The 17,832-nt window shown below is 38.3% G+C and overlaps 1 protein-coding gene across 2 annotated transcripts in view; it reads left to right on the top strand.

The window, feature by feature from the left end:
• Positions 1-17,832, top strand: part of ALG2 (ALG2 alpha-1,3/1,6-mannosyltransferase) — a 582,719-nt gene that overhangs the window by 51,584 nt on the left and 513,303 nt on the right. Inside the window, exon 3 of one of the 2 annotated variants that reach the window (XR_010382752.1) lies at positions 17,634-17,783. The exons of the other annotated variant lie outside the window; for it this stretch is intronic. The gene's annotated coding sequence lies outside the window, so the exon portion shown is untranslated. The remainder of the gene's footprint in view (positions 1-17,633; positions 17,784-17,832) is intronic. 2 annotated transcript variants of the gene reach the window in all.

Here is a 17,832-nt window from a genome sequence, read left to right as displayed (position 1 = left end):
ATGAAGACTTGGTTTGGCAGGCCAAGCTCCCTATTTGACTATAAGCTTGGATATTATTCATCAATGTTCTTCTTTTTTTTTTTTTAGCCACATACTATAAAGAATGCCCCCCTTAAAATGTCTGAAGGGCAAGCCAAGAGTGCCTGGGGGCTACCTTTCAGTGGATGCTCAAGTTACTTTAACTTCTCCCTAAATCTGATTCAGACACTTTTTAGTTCACTTCATATTTCTGCCACCAACATTTCCTTTGTACCTGGCTATGTGCCATCCCATTTGCTACCTCTGTGCCAGGAATTCTGAGCAACTTTACAACGTACAGGTAAGAATTCTCAAATGGGAAGGCAGAAGAGCTACCCTGGCCCCCATGTTCTGTGCCCATCGCCAGGATGGCACATGATGGAGCTGGGACCTGGGGTTTCTATTGCCACAGAACCACAGCTTTTCTTCCTTTTCAACCCAAGGCTGAAGTTCTTTTTGAGTATGACAACACCTACAGTGGTGGATTTATCAGCTTTCCACGTCTCTTGCAAGGGCTATCTTGGTAGTCTTTAATGAGAGAAAGAATGGTGTTTACCTTTTCTAGAAAGATATCTGTGATTTCAGCATGCTCATATACAGTCTGTACCAGCTCTCAGTAGAAGAGTCAGTATAGTATAAAGCAAAGACCACCCCAGATAGGCATTGGAATCAATCAGATCTGGGTTTGACTTCTGGATCTCCCACTTTCTAACTATGTGACCTGGCAGAAGTTGCTATAAGCATTGGTTATCCATCATAGGGCTGTTGTGAGATTCCTATGTCACAGTTTGTTACTCTCTACGGCATTCAGTTCCACAGTAGCTGTTATTTGCAGCCCTGCTCCTTCCCTTCAAATTCACTGCATCTCTTACATCATGGATATCTTCCATGACCTGGGCAAAATGCAGACCATTCAGAAGGGCCTTCAGGACACTCTCTAGCTATCAAAGAACTAGTATAAGAAGTACTCAGGTTAGCCCTTGGCCTTCAGGAAGAATATCTATGTGGGTTATGCCATCTATCTCTTCCTATATCCACTACACACTTGAGCTGAAAGCATAGTGTTTTCACCATCGGTCCTTTGTTGGGGTTGCTCTGTGGAATGTCATTACCTCTGTTCAAGTGAATCAACCTCAACTTCTACCGTGTGTATGTGTGTGTGTGTCTATGTGTATGTGTGTATATATATGTATGTATGTATATAATGTTTAGCTATTTATATTTTTCATGTAAAAATTGTACCTTTATGTCATATGCCAATTTTTCAACTAGTGTACAATGTTTCTTATATTTAAAATTTTTATAAGCAAGTGTATTTCATAATTGAGAAGCAGGCCAAAGTGAATATAAGTTGGATACAACCCAGGCTTCTGTCCTAGGGACTCCTCTTTTTTATTTTGCACGCTCCCCTAGATCACCTTATCTAATTGCTCGACTTCAGTTACCACCTTTCTGCTCATACTTCGAATCTCTTTCTCTAGCTCAGGCCTCTGTCCCAGATGACAGACATACAACTTTGCCTCCTGGACAGCTTCTTCTGAACCTACCACAGGAAACATATGATGTCCTAAACTGGGCTCATTATTGCCCCCTTACAAACTTTCTCCCTCCGTATTCTTAATCTTGGGTTGTGATACCAACATATATTTGTCTGGGAACTTGATAATGTTACTAGGCTCTGCCCTTTCCCTTATTCCAAAAATTCAAATCTTATTATTTTTTTGATGAAATACTTATAGAATATCTCAATTTAGATGTTTCATTATTTACCTCAGGAATTACTATAATACTATAATGATTCTCCTTAGCTTCTGGTACAGATCTCCTCAATTCATCTCCTCAGTGCTTTCAGCATGACTTTTATAAAATGTGAAAACTACACATATGATTATTTTTTCTTCCCCCCTCACCCATTCCCAGCTTAAAAAAATCTTGAGTCGTCCCATGTTTTCAGAATGATCTAACTTGTTAACATGAACTATAAAACCCTTAATGATTTGAGCTCTGCTAACTTTTCTTATTGCATCTCTCACCACTCCCCCATTTGTGTTCTCCATTCTTCTTATAGTGAACTAACTGGCATTCTCATGCTTGTTCAGACCCATTTTTGTATAGTCGTCCATTATCTGCAGTTCCTTACTTGCCTCGTCCCCTTGGTGAACTCATGGCATTTTTCTCAATCTCCTCCCTAGAGAGAGAGTTTAGTTTTTCTTTTTCTTTACATCTATGCATCCTGTGTTACTTATGTAATTATGTACTTATTACTTATTTAATGAACATTTATTGAGGATTTACAATACAGGAGAAACACATGAATAGATTTGTTTTGGATAAAAATTTAGTCTAACTACTTCAGAGTGGGATAAATTACTAAGTTTTAGCCAAAAGACAACCCAATGCCTGTTTGGTTCAATTATTCCTGCATTTTCCCTCTAAATTATTTATGATATGTTGAATAAATGCATATTATGATATGATATGGGGAATAAATGCAACCATCTTTAAGGTAGTTACTTTTGTTTTAAGCAAATAGTGAATTTTAAAGTTGTGACTAACTTCCACCCTTTTACTTATAATATTGTCAGAACGTGAGAGGTTGAGCTTATTAGACTAGACAAAATCTTGTGTGGCATTTTGGCATATAGTTGGGGAGAAGACGCTTATCAATAGACTGGAGATGGTTGGATTAAGGGATTGGATTTGGTCTGTATTACATTGGGTGTTTTGTTAGGTATGGGGCATGAGGGGGCTGGGACATTTTAGGGCTGGTACTACATATCTAAAAGATCTTATCTAGAATAAGGCAGTGGAAAGAAATCTGTATCCACACAAATAAGCTTTTGCTCTCTCATCATCCCATGTTAAGTGTTTTCCCTCAATCTTTCTCTTCCTTTCAGCCTCTTTCTCTTCCTTCACCTAAATAAGGTATTTTGGGGCTCAGGTTATACTACTTTTAGTGAATCTCTATTATTTTGTCTTCCCTTTTATTCTGGAAACATGACCCACGCTTTCAGCGAACTGTTCTTTCTTGCCCTCTAAGTGGTTGATTTGACTGTGAGCTGCCATGTTCTTACAGACCTTGCACTTGGTCACAGTTGATGGCTGATGGGTGGTCAGCAACTCATCATGTGGTTTTGAACTAGGGACTAGTGAAAGCACAGTCTGTTCTTCTCTGGCAGTAAAACTGAGATGAAGTATGGTAGCTGCTGGCAGCCACTTTCCTACTCATGCTTGCAGCTAGTTTAAGAGAATAAAATAGACTTTGATGAGACAGAAAATTCTGGTGGGACTCAAGTTTCTGGTTGCATAGTTGCTTATATTCTAGCCTCTGTCTTTGTGGTCCAGCCTTAGTCCTGCCCTTCTTGTAGCACCCAAGCCAATGCATTCCTCCTTTTGCTTAATCTAATTCAAGCTGGGTTTCTGTTACCTTGCAACCTAAAGAGTTACAACCACTCCACTTTTCTCACCTCTTCCTCTATACAATCTGTTTCATGCATTTTATTAATATTATTTTTAGATGACCTGCGTAGATAACACTTCCGATAAGTGTATACTAGGTGGTCAAAGTTAGTGATGTCATTAGAAAATCAGGCAAAACAAGTGAGATGATTTAAAAATAGCTGGAAGACTAGTCAGGAGACCTGTTTCACATCTAAGGCTGGTCAAAATTTGTTCTCTAGAAGACAGGAGACCAGAATAATCTTGTCTAGAAAAGAGTGGAAAGATCTAGGGTTTGAACTCTGAAGTTCAGAGAACCTAGAGGAAAAAAAGATTGTCAGAAGATTACAAGCACTGATTTAGAATGTGGGGAAGTAGTGTGTATTGTTTTATAGAATTATTTATATAGCCCAGGGAGTTTAACATTTGCCTAGGAATTCAACATTTGTATATACCTACAGCTTAGATTCTGTATCTAAGGTTCAATATGAGGAGGAGTTTTTAATTTGTCTGTTTTTGAAAGAATCTGGTGAAAAATTAGGTTTTAGTTTTGTTAATGGGAAATTAAATTTTTTAAAAATTATTTTGGTACTAATATAACAACAGAAAATGTGACTTGGGGCAGCACAGTTCAAGTATCCTGCTTTATGGACTTGAAACAGTTCTTTTAACTTGGATCTTATAAAAGACATCATAATAATAAAAAGAAAAGCAACCTAATAAAATAAGCAAAAGATTTGAACAGATACTTCACAAAGGAAGATGTACAAATGGCCAATAATGAGAACATGAAAATGTGCTCGGCATCATTAGCCATCAGGGAAATGCAATTTAAAACCACAATGAGCTAACATTTAATACCCACTAGAATGAATAAAGTTAAAAAGTCTTCTATCACCAAATGTTGGAGAGGATGTGGAGCAACCAGAACACTTTCATTGTTGGTAGGTTGGCATGTGAAATGGTTTAACCACTTTGGAAAATAGTCTGGAACTTCCTTAAATACTTAAGCATACAACTTCTTTATGACCCAGAAATTGCAGTCTTAGGTATTTACCCATGAAAAATGAAAAATATGACCAAAAAACACGCACAAGAATAATGTACAGCATTGTTCATAATAAATAAAAACTTAGAAGAGCCTAGGAGTCCATCTGCAAGAGAATGAACAGAGACACTATGGTATATTCAAACAATGAGTACTACTCAGCAACAAAAATGACTAATTCACAACATTAAAAAATCTAAAAAAATCCCCCCCAAACCCAAACCCCCAAAACTATACTGGGTGAAAGAAGTATAAAAAAGGCTAAATGTATTATGATTCCATCCGTGTGAGATCCTCAAACAAGCAAAACTAATATATGCTGAAAAAAATCAGAACAGTGGTCACCTCTGGGGGGAGTGTGGGCTGGAATTGACGAGGAAAGGACAAGACGGAACCTTCTGGGTTAATAATAAATAATATTCTATGACTTTTAGGGGGTGGGTGACACAGGTATGTGTTTGTTAAACTCATAAACTATGACAATATTTTTGCATTTCACTGTACATCTTAAAAAGAACTGTAAACAAATATTAAAACTAGTTCATGACATACGTGCAAAAGTGTTTTGAGGAAAGTGTCCTGATATTGCAAGTTACATTGAAATGCATTAAAAAACAAGATAGAATGATGGATGGATAGAAGGATACATATATGGCTAGATATGTGATAAAGAAAATATGGCAAAATATAAATTGTGAAATCTAGTTGGTAGGTGAATAGTTGTTCACTGTAGAGTTTTTTCAACTTTTCTCTGTTTAAAATTTTTCATAATAAGATACTGGAAAAAATAGCAAAATGGAAAAAAGGACATCAGATTATTAGTGAGAACTGATGATATATTACTAAATGGATTATGTATAGTTCATTAAAAAAACAGCTTAAACATAGGTATATTACTACCACATAATAAATTACAAATAATAGGCATATCTAATTTAGGGCCGTCTCAAACAGTGCTGATTTGAAATAGTGATGATTACCTCAGAAATATTTTTGTATTAAAATACACAGGTATTCATTAATACATATAAACTCATTTAATCTGAAAATTAAATAATACACTAACAAATGTAATTTAGATAATGAAGTATGTGTTGTCCAAGGTCTGTTTGCTCTCTGATCCATTCCTCGTCCTCCCCTGGATTTGCACTGTGTCACGGGGGGCCTGACCCTGCAGGCTCCTTTTTCAGGCTCCTCGGTCAGCTGGGGTAGAGAGGTTACGCGTGGGAGGCACTGGTGGGGGATTGGAGAGCAGGGGGAAAGGAGAACCAAGGGTATTTCTCCCCATCTCTGCCATGGGCGGCATCTTCAGTAGTAGCTGCATCTTGTCTGTGACTCCAGCTCTCATCAGAGATGTCTCCGTGGTCCCAGTTTCACCTGGGACCCTGGGGTCCCGTATCACCACCTCTTTCTTTTGTCCCTGCAGCCCAGGGATGTGTGGCTTTCTGTCATTGTTAAACTCTGTGTTGCTTCACTGTCCTCTCTTTGGCTTATTGCTTTTCTGTCACTTGTGTAACCAATGCTCTGCATTGCATTCCCTCTCCTCTGAATGCTTAGAGTAATTCTGCTTTCTGATTGAGCTCTGTCCGATATATGTAATATTAATGGGAGGGATCATGGATGGAACATTTTTGTTCCTTAAACTGAGGATGGCTATTTTCTGAAAGAAGGTAACAAAGATTCAGAGGCTGAAGTTTGTCTGGGAGTTGTGGGCATGTGGCAAGGGGATGAGCCTGAGCTTTCCTGGCCCTGAAATTAATGGGTTCAGGGCAAGGACACCCAGGTGACAGAGTGCAATGGAAAAAAATGTATATACCTTCATTACAGCACTGAACACTCTGGTAATACAGTTGTCCCTTGGTATCAAGAGGGATTGGTTCCAGGTCCCCCCACAGATACCAAAATCCATGGATGCTCAAGTCCCTTATAGAAAATGGTGTAGTATTTGCATATAACTTGTTCATATCCTCCAATATACTTTAAACTGTTTCTGGGTTACTTATAATACCTAATACAATGTCAGTGCTGTGTGAATTGTTATAAATACAATGTCAATGCTATGTAAATAGTTGCTGATGAGCAGCAAATTAAAGTTTTGCTTTTTGGAACTTTCTGGAATTTTTTGAGTCAAGTATTTTTGATCCAGGTTTGGTTGTATCTGCGGATGCGAAGCTTGCGTATGGCTGACAGTGTGGTTCTTTTAATTTGGATCGAGTGGAATAGATTGAGATCCATCAAAAGCACATTGTCAATCAGAGCTGGTGACTCATAACCTTGTCTACCTGCTCTTTCTATTATGATTTCCCTTGCCAACATTGTTTCATTCTGGTAAATAGATTTGGTCCGTAAAAGCTGATAAAGATGTGCAAGTAGAAGTGTTGGAGATGCCACAGGAGGATTATGCTGGATGTGTAAAATGCTAATTTTCTTTCGTGGCTGGTCTGATCAACGAAATGCATGGTATAAACCATCAGTCCCATAGGGCTTGCTAGAAATCCTCTCAAAGGGAGGTGGTGAAGAGGACAGGTTCTGTAGCCAGCCTACCTGGTTCCAGCCTTGGCCCTGCTGCTTTCCTGTTGTGTGTCCTTGGGCAAGTGAAGTTACCTCTCTGCCTCACTTTCTTGCCCCATAAAATGAATGTGATCATAGTGCCTACTTCATCTGGTTTTTCTGAGAATAAAATGACTTAGTACATGTAAAGCTCTTAGCATAGCTCTGGGCACTTAGTAAGAACTCAGTAAACGTAACCATCATCATTATCATCGTGAAGGGCTTCAGGAGCATCACTGCAGCCAAGGAGGAAGTAATGAACACATGTCTGAATAGGTGTGGTAAGAAATTATGGCCACAAGCATGTCATAAGTTCAGGGACTTTGAAGGGAATGAAACCATAATTGCCAGTCTCTGACGTAGGAAATGTACCTTCATGCAACCCCTACAGTAATGTCCCTCCTTAGTGCAGATACAAATCATGCTCCTTTTTCTGGGAACGCACTCCACTTCCTAAACAGGGTTAAACTGGAGGTCGCTACTAGATTTTGGAGACCCCTTTAGCTGGAAGTCCAGTCCTAATCTAGTTCTAGATCCTGTTCTCAGATTGTAATTTTGTAGTAAATACATATCTTTTTATTGTGGACACCTAGCATTCAAATTCACTTTCTGTGTTTGTGGAATCTTGCATAGACTTGGGGAGAAGCAGGGCCCAGAGGCCAAAAAAGTCAGTTATATTTTTCTCCCTTGCAGCTTGAGTTTAGGCTGGCTAATTTCAGCCACAGAGTCTCCTCCCCAAGAATTTGAATCTGTGGTACGTTACCTAAAGAAGCAGGGACAGTTTAGGGTTTCTTGTGCTGGTGGTGGTGGGTGGCGGCTGTGGCATTCAGCGTCCCGTGGTGGCTGTGTCAGCAGCGTAGCAGAGCTCCCTAAGCTGTAGGTGGTGGCAGTCCAGCTGTGCCACCCAAAGTGGTGAAGGCTGAGCACCTAACCAGGCTGTTCCTGGCATGTGGCCAGCCTTGTCAGTGGTTTTGGTTGCCTCTATTTTCCTGATTTCTGCCCTTATTTTAAGCCTAGTTCTTCAATCTTTGTGTTGATTCAGTGAATTACCAAGTAGCTTTTAATCAATTCTCTTTTTTTTTTTCAGTAGCCAGGGTCAGTCATTGTTTGCAACATAAAATTCTGCATAATGCACTGATTTTCTGTGAGCCACTGATCCTGGTCTACACCTGCAACTACAATGACTCTTTATGTCAGAGCCAACGTACTGATTGTAGGAAAGTCTAAACCTGATCTGTTGCCATCCTTTAAATTTCAATTTTTGAAGTATAGGCAAAATCAACTTTGTTTCTTGTCAGAAATTTGCCATATTACTACAATACACATTATATTCATCCAACTCATTTCAGTTTACCAAATACCTACTGAACATTAACCTTGTGCTAAGTGATGGTTAGGCTATGGAGACACAGTTAAATAAGACACGGTCCCTCCTACATATATTTAGAAATCTGGTTCATTAATGTGTTACAGCATGGTGAGATTTGGGCAAACTAACTCAGCTACATTCAAATGGGGGAAAAATGGTAGGAGCAAGGCAGTGTAACATGGTGTTAAAATTCTGATATAGAAATCTGACCAGCCTTTGTTCATCTCTGGGCTCTTATTTGCTGTGTTGAATAGGACAAATTACTTAACCTATCTAAACCTCAGTCTATTTCTCTGTGAAGTGGAGATAATAATACCTAGAATCTCATATTATTTTTCAAGTTTAAATGAGACAATGGAATAAAGTGATTGGCATTATGCTTGGTACATGATTAAGTGCTTAGTGAAATGGTAGCCACATTTCACTTGCTGGAAGAGACAGCCTGGAGAGATTGTGTAATTGCTAGGTTAAGTACAACTCTTAAGAGCACAAATTTGCCTTGACTATATTAGTTCCATAATCTCCTTGACCATTAGTCCTTCTTTTCTAGTTGAGTTATATTATATTATTCTTAACACCAGCAGTCAGAAATGTGTATTTTCTTTCAGCATGGATAAACTTGTTTTAAATAGAAGTAGACAATGTTTTCTGCCTGTTTTTCTCTACTTGATGGTCTTTAGCAGCATTTTAATAAGAATCTTTGGCTGTAGTGTCACGTTGAGGCAGTGTTCTTCAAGGGAATTTCTGTGTCTTTTCTCTGGACTGGTGTCCTGATTTAGGCATGAAAGTACTTTTTTCTCCTCAATTGCGTAAATATGTACTTTACATGTATTGAAACCTGTTTGCCCCTTTCCTGCTCACTCACCAGCATTTGCTACTATTTGAGTTAGTAGATCTGATTTGTGTATTTCTTAAGACATTGATGATGCATGAATCTCCCCTCTAGCATTTTTTTCCACATGAAGACCAAGAAAAATGATTCATTTACCCAATTTGCTGTCTGATCTTTTTCCCTGAGTGTACCTCTTTTAGACCCTGATCATTAAATGGCTATTTAGATTCTTCGGTCCACTTTTAAAAAATGTGTTGTAAAAAGTATTTTACTGCCTTTGGAGTCCTTTTCAAAGTATTTCTCAAATTATATTTGGTCTAGTTTTCAGTTTGTAGCTAACCTGCTATGTTTTGTGGGTTTCCTTATTTTCTTTAAATGGGCTCATTTTCTATCATTAAAAACTGATTTTTTAAAAAAACCCTGTAATTGTTGATGTGGCCATCAGTCAGACAGGTGGGATTTTTGTTGGTTGGTTTGTTTATTCTTGGAAGAGTTTTTAATTAAAAATTTTTTTTGGCATACTCCCTTCTCCATCTTACATTCAACTTTAGTTTTGACTTCTGATGAGGTGTTTGAAAATAGTCTCCAGGCTTCTATTTTCACTTTTCATTCACTTCTCTCCTCACTCCAACATCTGCGTTAGCTAATGTTGAAATCAATGGAAATGATACCAAATGAGGGGTTACAGACCGAAGTTCTAAGTGCTGGGACAGCTTCAAAGTTATCGTGTGACTTTGGTTAGGTCATTTGACCTCTAATTTCCTCATCTGTGAAATGAAAGGAGTTTATTCACTTATTCAGCACGTACTTGTTAGGCACATATTATGTGGTAGACACTGTGCCAGGTGCCAGAAAATCTGCAGTGAACAAAAGTGCCTCCCCTCATGGAAGGTACAGTCTAGTGCTGTTAAATTGTATAAACTCCAAGGCTTTTTTGAATTTATAGCACTGTATACGTAATGGTACTTCTACTTGGTTCCAGTTCTCTTTCGAATAGAATAGAAGAAAATATGATATGTGTGAAGTCTGTTTTTGGCTTTTGGACATTCCTTTGACTTAAAATAAATACCTTGCAATTAGTCTGACAGAGTGTTCTGGGGAAACGAGTGTGAGACATTCTATCTAGAAAAGAGTCAGGTCAAAAGCTGCATACTACATCCCCCTCTTAAAGTGAATTTTAAAAACACTTTTGGAAATGCACTTTAGATCTGTTTTCTGAAGCACATTAAGAAAAAAAAAAAAGAATTACTGGAATAATGACCACTGACCTTTATTTAATGTGGGAGTCAGTATCAGTCAAAGAGGAAATGAAAGTTTTCTTGGTTGCTGCCAAAATGAAAATACATATTGAATTATAAAATTGTATCCAGCTATAGACTACAAAACTCTATACTGGGAATTAGTAATAATAATAAATAATAATAGTAAAAAATATAAATTTTATTATTAGCTGACAATATAGTATGTGACATATGCCTTGGAAAAATAATGGTAAACTTAAACTTACTTGCCAATGGGTTATTAGTGTTACAGGAATTATCACAATAGGAGTCCTTGAAAGAATATTTAAGCCAAGTCTTCTCTCCTTTCCCTTCTTATCCCATTTAATTTAAAGTGGTCTATTTATGGGATGATATATGCCAGGTAGTCAGAAAATGTTGGAATTATTTTGAGGTAATTTCGGAACTATTATCAGAATGGAGCCATCTGAAAGAATTGTTTATAACAGATAATGGCTGTCAGGAAAAATAAAATAGAATGAAAGATGTAAGCAAAGTGACAGAAAATAACTGATGAGCTGATGGAAAATCCAGAAAACATCTTGCATGAAAATTATCTGGTAACAGGGTTTTGCTTTATTTTATGGGAAGAATTAAGTAGTAAATGTTAATTTATGTCTGTTTCTCAAATTCTGTCTTATCCAGGATAATAATTTTTGTTTCAAATCTCAGTTATTACATTTGTGTTTTTTCCTTTTTATGAATTCATCTTAAATTTTCTTAATATAATGGCTCTAATTTCATTTGTCTCTGATTAATCTAAAAATTTACGAACTGAATCACAGCATATACATATTTAAACACATACAAAAATAGAAGTCATATCAAAAGAAAATTAAGAAAATTGGAGATAAAGAGTTATTAAGATTTCAGAGAAGGGAAAGAGCACATCCAAATTGGAGGAAAAGGTAAAAATTTGTGCATAAGATTTGCACTGTCCTTAAAAATATAGTAAAGTTAGGGCATTCAGAGATGCAAGGAACTAGGTAGAAGGAACAGTAGTGCCATATAGTGGAAAGTATATTGGCTTGGAGTTAACGGAACTTTGGTTCAGTTTTCTCTATTTCCTAGTTTTACCTGTAAAAATCGGGATAATAAGATCAAATCTTGCTACAGGGTTGTTGTGAGGTTTAAGTGGTAAAATCAAAGAAAAGTCTTAGCAAAGTTCCTGGCACAAAGAAGGGTAATTGGACAAAGACCCTCCCTCCTTTTTTCAAATGAGTGTGGAGGACATTCGTGGCCAGACTAAGAAGTTTGCTTAATCCTTGTTCTACCATTTACTAGCTATATGACCTTGGGCAAGTTATTTAACCTTAGTTTCAGTTTTCTCATCTCTAAAACGGAGATAATAATAGTACCAATTTCACAGGGTTGAAGGAACAAACAAGTTAGTTCATATAAAGGGCTTATAAAATATGTGACAACTTGTTAACTGTTATTATTTTTCTTTGGCACCAAGAAACAAGTGAAAGTTGTTGAGTCAGGGGATTGGAGAGAGCGACTCAATCTTTTCTTTAGAAAAGTCAGTGTGTTGGTGGTTTATGAATAGGAGTTGAACGGTAAGGGATTAGGGAGAGACTCTTCTAGGCAGAAGAGTAGTTAGGGGATTAGTAAACACTCCTGATCAGAAACACTGAGAGCCCGATGAATAATGGTGGTAGCAGGAATGGAAAGGGGCCAGTCGCTTAGACTAGAGATGTACTTTTCAAACTTCATTGTGCACATGAATCACTAGGGGATCTTGAAAAAAATGTAGGTTCTGGTTCAGTAGGTCTGGGTCGGGTCTGGGATGCTGTATTTATAAAAAGATCCCAGGTGGTGCCAGTGATGCTGGCTCATGACCACACTGAATAGCAAAGGTTTTTTGGGCAGGATAGGAGCCCTCAAAAATAGGATTGAACAGTTGACTGGCCATGGGAGGAGGAGACAGAGGGATGGTGAGTTTTCAATAGAAGAAGTTATATTGGGAAGAAAAATGGTGAACTTAGATTGTCATGCTTTTAGGAGTTTTAGGAGATAGAACAGTGTAATACCAAAAGGGTAGATTTGTTGTCAGAAGACCTGGATTAAATCCTGGCTTCATCAGTTCTTTCATGGTGGTCAGCACCTAAGTGGCAGCTACTGAGTAAAAGTGAAAGGTACGGACCTTATGGAATTTATGGACTAATCCAGCTCCTCACAAAGCTGATGTAGGGTTTTAACATACACACTTTTCCTCCAGTGTGCAGACTGATACTTCAGATTGTACAGTAATTTGACAGTCCTCTGAACTTTATGTTTTCTAAGTATTCATTAGCTGACATAATTTCAGGGGACGTGAATGCCAGGATTGGCGGCGGGTCCACCGGAGCTACATCCGTCAGAATCTGCAATTGTCAGATTCTTCCTTTTAAGGCACTTCTCCAGGAGTAAACTGTCTGAATCAAAGAGGAAAATATCTGGTCAAACTCATTTATAATCATAGTCCAATAAAGGCAGATGGCAGGTTGTGGGGTAAATCTGTGGACTTTCCCTCACTTTTCCAACCAGAGGTAGCACTACTGATGATTGAAGAATTAGCTCTGCCGAGTTTATCTACAACCTTGAATTGGGTATTTTAGACTGGTTGGAAGTAAGTATTTTTCCCTTAAACTTAATCTGAACTTTCAAAATTGTCCTTGCATCTGTTCCTACACATAACCCAATCAGTGAGATTTTAAGGATAAGGTTAAACTGAAGTGAACAAATAAATATATATGTTAACAGAGAATTTATGGCATGTAATTTACTCTGGGAATCTTCATGGATAACTTCATAATATTAACAAACTGTGGTTATACTGCTATGTCACTGGACTGATCAAGGACAAGTGCTTTTATTTCTTGCTTCATAAAAGAGATCAGAAAGGAAAAAAGGTTCCAGGCCATATTATCAAGATAGCATCTCAAATATAACTGAGATCAAGTCATCCAATGACTCATTAAATTACAGTTCTTTTAAAAACAACTTGTCCCTTCCAAAAATTGAATTACATAAAAAATTCTGGAATATTTTGGGCTCAACTACAGGGACACCAACATTGCACATTTGGGGACTTTATCTTCTTTGGTATCACTACCGGATGGAGAAGTTCAGAATCATGGGCATGGGTTGATTACTGAACAAATCATCTCAATTTCTGCTCTGCCTCTCTGCATTTTATTGTCCCCAGTATTCTCCATAGCCAGGATGCAGAATCCATTGTTTTCATCAACTCTTAAAAAATCCAGGCTTTCAAGGCTGAAAAGAGCTCCAGAAGAAAATCTCTGCTGCCAGAATTATTTTGGTTTTACTTGAGTAGTTGGCTGAAGTCCTTGCCAACCTATTTACCTTAACTAACTCCACAGGTATGGTTTCCTCAAGATGATTTCTAAGTGTAGTTGACTCTAGATTCAAAAAGGGAAACCCTCCATCTCCTGAAATTACAGAAACGTTAAGGCTCTTAGAGACTTCCTCAAAATAACATCACATTTTTTTTTTCTTAAATTGAAGGACTAAGTCTCAATCTAATAGCTTGCTTGCATAACCAGTTCTAGGTATAAACTATTTTCTGCAGAAAATGGCTATTAAAATATTTGTTGAATGAGTGGACTCTGTTATTTACTTTATTTCTCCAGAGAATAACTGAGACCTTTGTGAAACTTTTATCTAGATACGTTATTTTTTCCTCCATAAATCTCTTTTCTGTATCTAACCATCATCCATCTAATGCGAAAGGGAAACCTGGGTGTTATCCTGGAGTCCTCCCTGCCCTTCCCATATCCTTTCAATTCCCGACACTTGCTGACTTAAACATCCTAAATGTGTGTTGGTTGACTTTTCTCTCTCTCCATCCCTATGGCACTATCTCACTCAGGTCCTCACATTCCTCTCTGGGATTTTACAACAGTATCCTAGGGGTTTTCTCTGCCTGCATTAATGTCCTCCTCTGATTTACTTTCAGAGTGATATATATAAAATCCAAATTTGATCAGGTAATTTCTTTTCATTGGCTCTCCATCATTCATTAAAAAAAAAAAAAAAAAAAAAAGAGCCAAGCTCCTTGGTATAAAATCTAAGGCCTCCCCTGCTCTGGCTTTTTTTTTATGAGCTTCTCAGGTTTATTTCCTACACGCTGCTCCCTGCCTAGCACTGCACACTGCAGCAGGAGTCTCGGCCTCAGCACTGTGGACATTTGGGGCCCGATTATTCTTTCTTGGGGGGGCAGGGACGGTCCTGTGCCATTGTAAGATGTTTAGCAGCATCCCTGGTTTCTACCCACTAGATGCCAGTGGTACTCTCTTCTCCCAGTTATGACAGCCAAAAACAACTCCAGACATTGCTAAATGTCCCCTGGGGGACAAAAGTGCCCCCTGGTTGATAAATAGGAGTTGGATAATGAATCACAAACTCTTCGCACACACTGAGCTATGTAGTACCTCTACTCCTTTGCTTTTCTTGTTATTTGTTCCTGGAAAGCCTTTCTCCTTTGCCTAATGTAGGGAGAGAGGAAACGATTCTATCCTTCTGTCCTCTCCCTTCTGTGTTTCCTCTGAAGAGGAAGGACTAGTGATCTGATTAGTCAGATTCCAGGACACACGGGACACACACAGATGAGAGCATTTCTTTGAAAAGACCACATATGGGTCTAACACACTCTTCAGTTTTTTTAAAAAAAAATTTAACCAATTAATGCACAAATCCATGCTTATAAAAATTCAAACAATATAGAACATAGAATTAAAAGTGAAAGCTTTCCAGGGTCAAAGCAATCTAATTTAAAAAAAAATTGATACATACTTCTCCAAAACTACCACCAGCAGACCCCACCATTTGTGTCTGTGGCCCCCTTAGGGTTCCAGGACTGTGTATAGAAGACTGAGGCTCGGTTGGCTCACCAAAACACAGAAAACTGTTCACTTCATGATGCTGGCTGGGGTTATTGGAGCAGGTGATTCACATTTCGGGTCTACCTAGCTCAAAGAAAGACATTTCAGCAAAGCTTCTATGGGCCGCATCCTTCTTCCATCCCTTTTCCAAATCCCTTCCATCCCCATAAAAATCCACAAATCATAACAGTCAGAGCTAATATCAAGAGAGACTGTTGACATTTTGATTGCACAATGTTACAAACATCAGTCCATAGACAGCACCAGATATTCTGCTTCACCTGATCAGGGGTGACCCCTGGGATCTGTTTTTGTTTGTTTGTTTGTTTGTTTTTAAACCAGCTCCCCACCCCTAGACGAGTCTGATGTGCAGCCTGGTATGGAAGCCAGTGACTGGCGAACTACAAATTAAAATGTGGAAAGACACATCCAGGTACCCAGCATTTTGACAGCTGAGTATGCCACCACACTCACACGGATTCAGCATGGAGTACTCCCCACACTTAAAACATCCCGAGTTACATAAATCCTTAGAGCAGGTGGACGAAAAGGTGTCTCTAAATGCTTCTGTCCTAAATACTAGGCAGGGCTTAAAAACAAACTAGGTAAAGAGGAAATACCTGCAAAATCTCTTAAGATAACAAAAACATGCCTGACGGTGGGGAAATGTAGCTGTTTTCATAAAGGTTTCCAGCTACGGGAACAAAGGGTGAAAGAAGTCCTTTCCATACCAGTTTAATTCTAGAGACCCCATCCTTTAAACAGGAAACTTAAAATAGCCCTTTCCCCTAATTCTGTTGATTATTCTTCTCTGTAAGCCTTCGTCAACACTTAGGATCCCAAGGGAGGTCACTCAGCATGGTGGGGGTGAGGTGTTCCTAGTAGTAGAAATGAAGATGAGAGAGTGAACTGGAAAAACGCTTTAAAAACTCTAATTGAGACAAACCTGACTACAAAATTATATCTGTGCTATGATTACAACTGTAAAAATTCTGTCTGCATATGGACAGGGACTGAAAGGGAGCATGAAAAAAAAAACGTAAACAGTTTGGTTTGTAGGATGGCAGAATTTTGGGTGGATTTTTCTTTCTTTTATTTTGAGTTTTGTCAATGTTTTTGTAATGTTTTGCAGTAAACAATACTATAAAAGAAGCAGCTGAACCTGCTGACTAATTATTGTTAGAAAGAGCAGCTTAGCATCAACTCTGTCAGAGCTAAAATTGCTGCTTTTGGCAGATGCTCTCCAACATTTAAGTTGATAATATCAGATAACCTTCACCAAGAAGTCAACTCCTTCTGGTCCAAAGGAGTATTTAAAATTTTTTTTACTTATTTCATTTTTTTGCAGCTAACTCATTCTGACAGGCATACCAGGTATTGGTTCAAGGGGGCCATAAGGAGGGTGTTTCATTTTGTTGTTTTATTTTATTTTTTAAAATAGTCAAAATGGTTGACTGGTTATACCTGTCCTAAGAAAGGTCTTGGACCAGATCATCTGCAATATAGTGAAAAACTCAGGGTCCTTAAAAGAGTGTTTGTCTAAGTGTGTGAGTGGATTCAAATTCCATTTTGAGGGAAATGCTGGTGTCACCTGCAGGAACCCCTGCAGCTTATCTTTGAGCAGAAATGGAATGGCAAGAATACAAGTCAGGTCCTTAAAAAATTGACAACAGAACGTCAGCCTCACTTCTGGCACATCTGGTGTTGAAAGCACATGGATAATCAACATAAAAGACATTGGCACTTCAGGCACTCGTCAGCGAATCCAGTCCTGAAGTGCCTTGTAACTGTGCACTTGCCAAAGGCTCACCTAAGACACATAATATTGGAGACAGATGATTTAATGAACTGGCGAGCTCTCCATTCCTCTTCTAGGAATTCTAATCTCTGTTCTTGTGATTTGTTGTGGTATCAGGAAGCAACATATCTGGGCTGGAATACCTACCTCTGTTCCAGATAGAAATGCTCCCACCGAGTTAAAAATTTAGTGTTATGCTCTGAACCTTTATGAGATTCAATTTAAGAATTGTCCATTGGAACAATGCTTTTGCATTTTTTTCCAAATATCATTGCTGAGGATGTTGTGCCTTATGTTACCTAAAATCTATTGTTTAAAAAAATTACATGATAAATTCCTTCCGGACTTAGGACATCAGCTTTTCTTTGCTGGTGACCCAAGTTGGAAACCAAGTGTTTCTCTTCTGTGCCTTAGGTACCGGGAAACTCAAGCTTTATCCTCAGCCCTCCTCTGCTGGCAGTTTCCTACATATCGGAGGAAGTGATGAACTCAGACAGCAGAGTCGGCCCAAGAGGGAGGATACTATTTGGTGCCCATTCAGTTGCTGTGTGTGTTACAGCTTAGGTAGGTACAACCCTTCCAACTTTAATGATCTCATTAGATATTTTTTCCT

The sequence above is a fragment of the Camelus dromedarius genome, chromosome 10, assembly GCF_036321535.1.
Source record: "Camelus dromedarius isolate mCamDro1 chromosome 10, mCamDro1.pat, whole genome shotgun sequence".
NCBI classification, from domain to species: domain Eukaryota; kingdom Metazoa; phylum Chordata; class Mammalia; order Artiodactyla; family Camelidae; genus Camelus; species Camelus dromedarius.
The sequence above is the reverse complement of the archived record's forward strand: the minus strand, read 5'-3'. Positions and strand labels throughout refer to the sequence as shown.